The sequence below is a fragment of the Octodon degus genome, unplaced genomic scaffold (genome assembly GCF_000260255.1).
Source record: "Octodon degus isolate 3935 unplaced genomic scaffold, OctDeg1.0 scaffold00032, whole genome shotgun sequence".
NCBI lineage: Eukaryota > Metazoa > Chordata > Mammalia > Rodentia > Octodontidae > Octodon > Octodon degus.
This window is the reverse complement of record NW_004524608.1, coordinates 17,144,986-17,155,327: the sequence shown is the minus strand read 5'-3', so window position 1 is coordinate 17,155,327 and position 10,342 is coordinate 17,144,986. Positions and strand designations below refer to the sequence as shown.

General features: G+C 40.9%; 1 protein-coding gene across 1 annotated transcript in view; it reads left to right on the top strand.

Annotated features, from left to right (window-relative positions):
* Positions 1–6: 6 nt before the first annotated feature.
* Gpd2 (glycerol-3-phosphate dehydrogenase 2) overlaps positions 7–10,342 on the top strand; it is a 163,327-nt gene continuing 152,991 nt past the window's right edge. The window contains exon 1 of the mRNA XM_004629912.3: positions 7–102. The gene's annotated coding sequence lies outside the window, so the exon portion shown is untranslated. The remainder of the gene's footprint in view (positions 103–10,342) is intronic.

Here is a 10,342-nt window from a genome sequence, read left to right as displayed (position 1 = left end):
TCCGCCTGCTGGGCTGAGTCTGCGGCCCGGCGGGAGGCGCGTGTGCCCTGGCTGAGGAGCGGCCGCTGCTGTCCGCGGCCCCGCGCGCCTGGGTCGTCGCAGGTGCGTTTCCCGGGCCAGCCGGCCTCGGGCTGGGGACCAGAGCGGGCAGCCGCCGGGCGAGGGGGCTTCTGGGGCTCCGGGCTGCGTAAGTGCCGGGTGGCGGGAAACTGGGGAGAGATTTGAGAATTTTTCCTCCACCCACGAAAGGTGCACGCGTGCCTCGCAAGGCTTAGCTGTTTGCAGCCTGCACGGCCCTGGAAGGCAACGCGTTTGTAAGTCGCTGAGCACACTGGGGACATTGCACAGAGCGTTTGGAGCTCAGTGAAAGTTGTGGCAAACTTGTTTGTGAAAGTGACCAGTTGTCGGTCCTGCCCGAAGCCCAGGTGAGAACTCTTCTGGAAGGAGACAGAGACATTGAGAAACTCAGTTGCTTGGGTGTGACCGGCCTCAGAAGAAGTGGAAGGTGTGCACTGAGGGACTTCAGACAGCCCCCACCCGCCCCATAGTAACATCTACTAGCAGAAATAGAATTGCAGAGAGCTGCCTGGCAGGAAGGTACAGCCGGTGTGGACTTGTTTTCTTTCATATATATATATATATATATTAAAATGAGAGAAGCAGTCCTCCCGCCTCAGCTTTCTAAGTGCTGGACTTGGCTTGTGCCCCCACACCTGGCCTAGTGTGTGGGCCTTAGCTGGTCCCCAGACAGTTTTCCACCTTATTTAGAGTAGTGCTCACCTCGGCCATAGCTTTCCTCAAGAATTCCAGACAAACTCACATTCTCACAAAGTCTTGGTTTCGGGGTGACCCAAATGGCACAACACCTTATAAATATCAGAAGGGGCAGCTATAGAAATAGCTAACAGCTAGTTTAGTCAACTTGCATAAATAGCTATAGGAAGGAAGTTAGTAAGCTACACTGAACATTTATTGCATAAAACAAAACTTAGTATTTTGCATATGTTCCAAGTTTATGAAATGTGAGGTTTCTTTTTGCAGTTTGGAGGGTGATGGCAAAAAAGAGTTGTACTGGGACTGGGAACTTACTGGCTCTGGGCTCTGGGTCCCACAGCTGGTGCTAGTCGTCATATGAGAGCTGGGTGTCATTGCCTAATAGGTGTGGTGTGCAGCTTGCAGAACCTTGTGATGTGGGTGTTGAAACCCCTTGATGTTTCCTAGGGGCATTATGTCAAGTTGCAGCACTCCCTTGATCTTAAGAGCAATAACAGCAAAATTTAAAAAAAATTTTTCTTGAAAATAAGATAATATTACCTAAGAATAATGGGTGAAAAGGTAACATTTTGGAACTACATGTTGTCACATGCCCATAAGGCCAAGGCAGGAGGATCAAGACCAGCCTTCAGGCCAACCTGAACTATATAGTAAAACCCCCTCTCAAAAAAATCTGAAAATGTGATTTGTAGGAAAATGTATGAAACTAGAAACATGTGGTAAGCATGTACTGCTTTTTAAAAAGCCAATATAGTCATGCGCTTTCAAAAGTGATCTTCACTATGAAAAGGTATGTGAGAATTTTCAGTATATTGTTTTGTGTGTGGTGCTTGGGATTGAACCCAGGTCCTTGTGCATGCAAGGCAAGAACTCCGCATCCTTGGGCCAGATAATTCTGTATGTATCTGAAAAAATACTTTTCCTTATCTTTGATGTTTTACACAATTGCCCAGGCTTAGTCTTAAAAATTTAGCTTCATTCTTGTCACAAGACTTGCCCTTTGCCCTATCCATTTGTGATAGTGGAGAATGTTTTCTTCTGAAGTATTGTAAAAATTACTAATCATTAATGTTTTACCCTTCCCCTACAGCTGTTTTCAGAATTGCTATTTGCAAGTAGTGAAAACTGAATAAAAAGCCACGTTATTATCAAAATAGTTTTAGTTGCACATTACAATAAGTTATTTCTCTTTTTTGTTATTTTAGGGAAGGGTCTACAGAGTGTTTAGCGTCTCACTACTAGATAGGACTTGTAGTGATCTGCCTGTTTACAGCCTCCCATGTGTTGAGATTACAGGTGTACATCACCATGCCAGAGGGTGGGGCCAGCACGGAAAGGGTTGGGAATTGAAGCCCCAGCTCCTGTGCCTGCTTGCAGGCACTTTAATCCGCTGAGCTCTTTGGCCAGCCCTTTCTTACATGTTTTGTTACCTTTGAGATAAGAAAAATTGTAAGTGGTGTGTAGGGGAAAATAAATCAATAATGGGGTTATGTTACATTTTCTTGGTTTCAGATTGTTGACAGGATGGGTAAAAGAAATGTGTGAGAGTGAAATGATCAGATTCAGCACATGTGACAAGGGCCTGAGTGACTGTGAGTCAGGAGGTCTCTGTCAGTTCTAGAAGATACCTCTTCCGGTAATGTAGGACCAGCATCCATCTCAGAACCACTGAGGCAAGAGATGCTAATGGTTTGCATACCGGAGGATGTTTTTAAGATTATTGTGGTTAGAGCGTGTCCAGGATTCTACTGATAAGAAGGGATGCTACACTTGATTTTAGTGAAAAGGCCGAGAAGCCTTGTAGCATTCTAGTTTGTCCTAAATGTGGACTTTTGGGTGTTTTCCAGTGATTTTCATATTTCTGTTGGAGGGTCTTACTTGTTGGTGTGTATATCATGTTTTGTGCTGTTTCTCATTTTTTGGTTGACAGTTTTATGTTATTTCAAAATCTGATTTGGGTAGCAAAATATGGTTTCTGACTTTAATTAGGTCAGTGTTGCTTTGTTAATTCACCAACATTAATTTGAGGAACTAGTTATTGTCACTTTCCCAACTAAAAATTTATCGTCTTTTTGTGATACTATTTTTTTTTTAATCGTGTTAGGTAGGTGCTCGACCATTAATCTGTATCACCAGCCACATTGTGTTATAATTAAAAATATGTCTTTATACCTTTTCGTGACAAGCTTTCTAAGACCCTTGGAATCCTGGAGTGATGAATGTTATTTTAAATAGTGAGATTACAGGACTTTTGGTGGGTCCCTAAGTAGTTTCAGGATGGATCTGTTTGACCAAGGCACCAGTGATATTGATATAGGGAGAAAAACTGATTCTGGGTGGGTGACCTCCAAACCATATAGGAAATCTCCAAATGACATAGGGAAAAACGATCTCCTGACCACACCTGCACGAGTTCGTGTTCTCTAAAACCGAAGAATGAATTTTAGGAACAAACGGAGGTTATGAGCAGAATGTATTTATTGAGAGAAAGAAAGCTCCTGTCCAAGAGAGAGACAGGAGGGGGCCCGAGCGGGTAGTTCCCTGGGAAGCTGTCTTTTCCAGGGACTTTTATAGTGTAAAATCATGTGGGGCTAAGGTGGAGAGAATGGGAACTGGCTTAGGTGGATGTGGCGTGGGACAAAACTATGGTCAACCAATGGGATTACAAGCACCATTGCTCAGGTAAAACTGATTAAACCAGTATCAAATGGGAGAGTGAGTCACGTAGTGGGCATGTATATGGGACAGGGTCTTTTCCGGTTGGGGGTTGGAATGGGGGACAGGGTCTCCTCCTGATGGGGGTTGGGCTACTGACTTACTTGGGTCTTTCTAGGTGATTGACACCTATTTAGAATTTTAGCCTTGTGATTACAGGGATTAAAGTGTGTTATGCCAAGTCTGGCTCAAGACTTTTTCTGAAAATGAGATTACTAGAAACTGCTACTATCAAATGAGATAGCCACTGAGTAGGGCTTAGTGACCAGAGTCCCAACTTGACTTGTGTGTTGGTGACCACTTTGTTTATACATGTAGGAGGAAGACAAGTTTATGTTCGTTGTAAATATTTTCAAAAAGCTTTGGTTAAGATTTTATGTCATTATTTCACTGTAACATAGTAAGTCTATAAACGTAAACTTCTAAAATGTACTTCAAATGTATGAGAACAGTGTAGTTGTGTGCACTAGGTTCTTCAAGGTTGTTTTTCTTTTATTTAAAGTGAATAAAGAGAGGATGTTTTGTTTCACTGTGGTAAGGTCAAGACTGCTTTGATCTTGTTCCTCTCAGTTCCAGCCTTCCAGGAGCTGGAAGTACCCTGTGGGGTGAGGTCCAGGAGTCTGTCCTGCCCAGCCTTCGGCCCTTCTCTTCTCTAGGGTGTGTCTCACTGGGTTCAGTGCCCTGTAGGCTTCCTCCTCACGGCTCCCTTTGCTGATGCTCTTCCTTTACCCTCACCTTTTTTTAATCCTCACCTTTTTGAAAGCCACTACCTTTCCAGTCCTGAGGCTTTCCCTCTCAGCCCCAGTGAAAAATTGTTTCACGTATTTCCTAAACCTTCAACTATTCTTTTGATGTCACTCATAAGTCTGTTATAGACTTATTTATTTATTGTCTTTCTGAGACAGGGTTTTACTGTGCAGTTCAGGCTGGCTTTGAGCTCACTTTGTAACCCTCGCTGGTCTCAAACTTTGCAACAGTTCTCTTACCTCAGCCTCCTGAGTGCTGGGATTACAGGTGTGTGCTGCCACACCCAGTTTTATTTTCAAATTATTTGAATACATCACCGTTTCTTTTCCCAAGGAGACTGGATCCTATACAGTTTTATAGACCTCACATGCCCCCCTTAAGTGCCTTGCATGGGAGTTACACCTAGTAATTAGTTATGGGCTAATTACTCATACACTCATCACCCAGTTCCTAATGTCATGGGTTGGGTGTGATTGGATAGCAGATAGCACACAAATACTGTACCTGTATTTTAGGTAATCTGTTTATCTACATATGCTAAGTGTCTCTTTTTAGACTTCCCTTTTGCTTATATATTTGATAGCCTTGATGTTTATTTATTTTGCAGTACTAGGAATTGAGCCCAGAGTTTGCGCTGACTATATCCCTAGCTCCCTTTTATTTTGAAACAGAATCTTGCTAAATCACTAATTCACCCAGGCTGCCTCCCAGAGTGCTGCGATTACAGGCCTATATCACCACACCTTACTAGTTTTAATATTTAAAGTATATTTGGGAAGAGAAAAAGAAATTACTGCAAATGAACTGGCATAAAAGCAAACCCTGAAGAAAATCAGTGGAGGAATCTACAAATGATGACATCATTACATATTCATCAGCCAGGTTTCCAAAGGCTCCCTTCTCCCTAGCCACCTATTTAATCCAATCTTAAGAAAGAATCTGGAAAATTAATTTATACTAGGCTGACTGATAATTTATCTTATCACTCTTATGAAACAAAGGTCTCTGGATACTAAAGTGAACAGAACACTGGGATCTGTTATGAGGGTTGGATCAAGGGAGACTTTGGATAGCAGCTTTACCTCTGGGCAGTTCTGAAGTCATGTGATGGTCACTTCAGCCTGGCTTCATTAGTCTCTGTGTTCTAGTTTTTTTCTCTGTAAAACCAGGTGGCAGAACACATGGATTTTATTTATTTATTTTTTGAACACATGATTTTAAAGTCTATAAGAGGAATGAGATATTCCATTAACCTTTTTCTGAGGAAAACAGTTTTCCCCAGTGGGTTCTGTTCACCTCTAGAGCCTGGCTGTTTAGTTTTTCTATTCTGTGGACTCGGGTTCTTTCCTCAGCTTCTCCAGATGTGACATTCATAGCCAAAGACTACTACATACTTTATCTCCCTCCACGCTTATGCTTACAGGACTTGTTACACCAATTATAATTCCATTATTTTTTTCATTAGGTTTTATAGCATTAACCCATTTCCCCTTCCCAGTTCCCATTGAACAGCCAGGATACTTCTTTAAAGAATATAGACCATGGAATTTTTTCAGAGCCTTCTACCTACTAGGCAAGTGCCTTGCTACCGAGCTACTCCTCAGCCCTATCAAACCTTAAAGTAGGGAGGCATTTAGAGACTCAGCCAAGAGATAATCTTGCTTCCATTTCTATCATGTACTTCCTCGTGTTTGCTACTTTGGATTACCCTGCTCAACTCCTTGAACTTTGTCTTTTAACACTTACAGTTCCTGACATTCTACTTGGTAGCTTAACAGTTTGCATCATTGTTGCAGGACTTGTTCAGACAGTTGAGTGTACAACACACCATCTTTGCCAAAGTAATGTGCCTTTTGATGAAGCAGTTATGCTGCCACTCTAGTACCTGGGCTTTGAATGTACACAATGAACACAATCCATGCAAAATGTAGGTACATACAAATTTATGTTCGTCAGTATTCACAGTTCTTTTATTTTACTTATTGCTTTGAGCAGGTAGTTTTAGGCTGGCCTTGAACTCAGATATAGTCCATACTGGCCTTGAACTCACTGTGATCCTCCTGCCTCAGCTTCTACAGTGCTAGGATTACAGGCATGTACCACTATGTCCTGTTTACTTATTTTTGGAAAGCACTTTTTTCCCATTTCTTGAAAAAACTTCCAGTATTTCTTTTCCCAGATCTCCAGGATTTTCTGTGAGCCTTCCTCTTGCTGGTATATTTCTATATTAGAGGATGATTGTTAGTCACTAAGGCACACTAAACTCTTGTAACAAGAGGACCTGAAAATAGTACAAGCTCAAACATAATTTGACTGCTTATGCTGTAATTTTTATGGGTGTATGGTTTTCTTCTCTGGGTGTTTTAGGCACCCTTGATCCTTTTATTTCATGACTTGATCATTCCTTAAAATTTTTTTTAGCTGCACTCAGCTAGTCAGAAGTAAAATGGAGAAGCATATCTACTCTATTACAGAGTTTCTAAATTACCTGTAGATTTACATAGGCTTGATATAAATCCATTGTATAGTCACATTTATTTTCAAGGCAGATTGACAGATGTAGTCAGGGTAGGAGCCCAGGAAGCTGAGAGAATATAGGCTCTAAAAAGAGGCCCTTTTCATAGTGCCCTTGCATTTATTATACAGAGAGAACAAGAGATATAATGTCAATTCTTAATTTCCAACAGTAATGGAGTAAATGGAAAATGAAGTAGAAAAAAAAACCTGAAAATGTACTTCCAGTAAGCATAATTAAAGCAGAATGGAAAGTGAGTGTGTGGCTGGAGGGAGCAGAGAGTGAGCGAGCAAGTGTGAGGGCTTGGGTGTGCTCAGGGGTTAGCGTGCTGGCCTTGCATCTGGAGGCCCAAGTTTGATTTTTCAGCTGCCCCCCAAGTGAGCATGAAGAAATTTCATAATGTATCTGAAGAAGTGGGAAATCCAGAGTATTTTGGAAAAATGTTTACACTGGATATCTCTGTCTCTAAGATGGGGATTGATGAAGTTAATAGATCCCAAAACAAAGACTCTATGGAGAGTGCAAAATACTCAGAATTGAAATTAATTTCACTGTGGCAAATCAAGGTACTGGGCTCTCTGGTGATGCTTTAGGGGAGAATCCTTTCCTTGCCTCTTCTAACTTCTGGTGGTTTTGGGCCTTGCCATTCCATTACCTCATCTGTGTCACGGTGCCTTCTTTCTTCTGTCCAGCTCAGAACCTCTTTATCTCCCTCATCCCCCTTTGTCTGAATATAATATTATTATTGCATTGAAGACTTACTTTTTTGGTGGTGGTGGTGCCCTATAGGGATTGAGCTTAGGGCCTTTGCACTGAGCTATGCACTTAGCCCTTTTTAATTAATTAATTAACTAATTAATTTGGAGTATTGGGGATTGAAGTGAGGGCCTGTGCACTGAGGCACATCCCAAAATCTTTCTATTTATTTTGTTTTTGAGACAAGGTCTCTCAATATTACCCAGACTTGGTTTAAACTTGCAGTTCTTCCACCTCAACTTCCTCCGGGTTAGAATTACAGGTTCACTTCTGCTTCAGACTCACTAAGTAGGTACTTATGGATAATCTTTCCACCTCTAGGTCCTTAGTGTAATCATGCTTGCAATTTTTTTTTTCATAGATGATAATGCTCACAGATTTTAGGGGTTAGAATATGAATACTTGCTGGTGCCATTATTTAATTTATCTTAGTGCTCAAAGAAGCTTTAAGAAGAAAGCAAGGGCTTACTGTGGGGCTTTATAATCCAAGGTAAAATTTTAGATTTCATTCTAGGATGATAGAATCATTTGGGAAATTGTACACAGGTGAGTGAAATGATATGATTTTGCAATAAAAATGTTTCTCAGTTTTTAAAAGTAGAATTAAAATTATTAAAACCTTAAGTAATTTTTCCTTAATAAAGTGTTATGTAAGTACTAACAAATAAGTTTTTTGTTAGGTAGAGCTTAGCTTAGCCTTAGTCATTATACTTTTTAATATTTTTTACCTGCCAAGAACCTATTTTAGGTGATATTGTTCCCAATTGAAAATAAACACAACGAATGCCTGCTCTGGGTGCTAAAGGTATCTGAGATTATGGGATGAAGGAAAAGGCCTGGAAGCAGGATGTAAGAGTCTGTTATAGTTTTGTAATTGATAAATTGTTGTATGGACAAGTTTGGGTTAAAGATGGAACAAAGTGGGTAGATTTAGGATATATTTTTGAGATAGTGTTAGTTATTGAATTTTCTAGTAAAATGATCTTGAGGAAGTAAAGAATAATCAAGTAGAAGCATACATTTTTAAAAGAATGTATTTAGGACAGGGTCTACAGGGTCTCACTATGTCGGGCTCATAGTGATCCTCCTGTTTTCAGCCTCCCAAGCACTGGGATTATAGGTCTGTGTTAACCACGCCCACTCTCAATTGCCATTTCAGTGCGACCCTAAAGCGCAGCCAGCATGGTGTGATGGGGACTGAACCCTGGCCACAGTGCTCTGCCTAAGCAGGTGCTTTAGTTCACTGAGCTATCTGGCCGGCCCTACTTTTTTTTTTAATGTAACATCTGGGTCATTTACTGAGAAAGGGAGAGTTGGGAGAGAAGCAGATTTGATGGGAGACAAATTGTTCCGTTTTGGTAGTATTAGATATGAAGTACTTAGGAGGCATTTTGAAGATGTCATACAATTAAATGCTGGAGTTTAGCAATTTCAGTAGAGATTTTATTTACTTAAGAAATCTTTTATTTATTTGGTATAGGGTCTCTTCACACAGCTTAGATGCAAAGAAATCTTTTATTTATTTGGTATAGGGTCTCTTCACACAGCTTAGACGCATTGTAATCTTCCTATCTCAGCCTCCCCAGTGCTGGGATACAAGGTGTGTGCCACCACTCCCGGTTTCTGGGCTGTCGCAGCACATAGTATTGGTGATTAAACCCGGTCCTTACTCTTGCCTGAAAGGTGACTAGATTGCTGAACTATCTCCTCAACCCTTCAGTAGGCACTTTAGGAATTATTTGCATGTAGGTTGTACTTGATACTGGATGCAGTTTCTGATAGAAAATATGTGGATATATAGTAAAGGGGAATCTTTGGAGCAAATATTACATGGAGAAGAAGGAGTTGCCGGTAGGCAGAGAGGAATATAGGAGAGTCTGATGTCTCTGAAACAAAGTTTAGAGTCTTCTAATTTTTTTTTTTTTTTTTTAAAAAACGGGGTTTAAACCAGGCCCCCGGGCTTTCCCGGCCAAGGCTTTTTTCCCAAAGCCCTCACCCCTGCCCCAAAAGGAAGAAGGGTTTTTTTTTTTTTTTTTTTTCTCCTAATGCCTTCAGGGCAGGTTTGGCTGGCTTGACTTGTGGGGATTGAACCACAGCAACCTGAGCCTGACTGCTTTGTTGAAGCAGCCGCTTAAAGAACTGAGTCTTCTAAAATGGAGATGGTTCTAGTGTCATTTATAGAGCTCACTTTTGGTGAAACGAAGTCGTTTGTGATTTTGACAACCTGATGTGTAGTTTAAGTCAAGAGGATGGATTGAGTTGTAAAAGTGGAGATAGTATTCATAGACAATTCTTTGACATTGTTTTGCTGTAAAAGAAAGCAGGGAAGTAATGAAGTAATGGTTTTGGGGAGCAGCAGTTGGTCAAGGGAAGATCTGATGGAACTTTAGAATAATAGAACAAATATCTAGGTAGACAGGGTGACTACACAGAGAAGAAAAGCAGGAAGAATGATCAATAATTGTAGAAGTAAAATTCCTGAAGATTCAGGAAGAATAGAGATCTTCATAGTAGAGGATTTGTCTTTATTGAGAATAGAGGTTTTTAATTCTTAGTAAAAAAGGACTGTAATGAGAAAAGGTATGTGAATGAGAGGGCATGGTTTGGGTGGTGAAAAAAATAAGAATTCTTATGTAATAGCTTGTACTTTCCCAGGAAAGCAGGATAGGGCTGGGATTGGGGGTGGGGAATAGAACAAATTAGGGAAGAGAGATTTGAAATATCCAGGGGAAAAGTCATAGGAGTACTGGTCAACAGAGATTGCCCATTAGAGATTGGCAGCCATGAATTGAGGTTGAGGCCAGTTTTAGTTGTGTGGTTTTTTTTTTTTTTTTT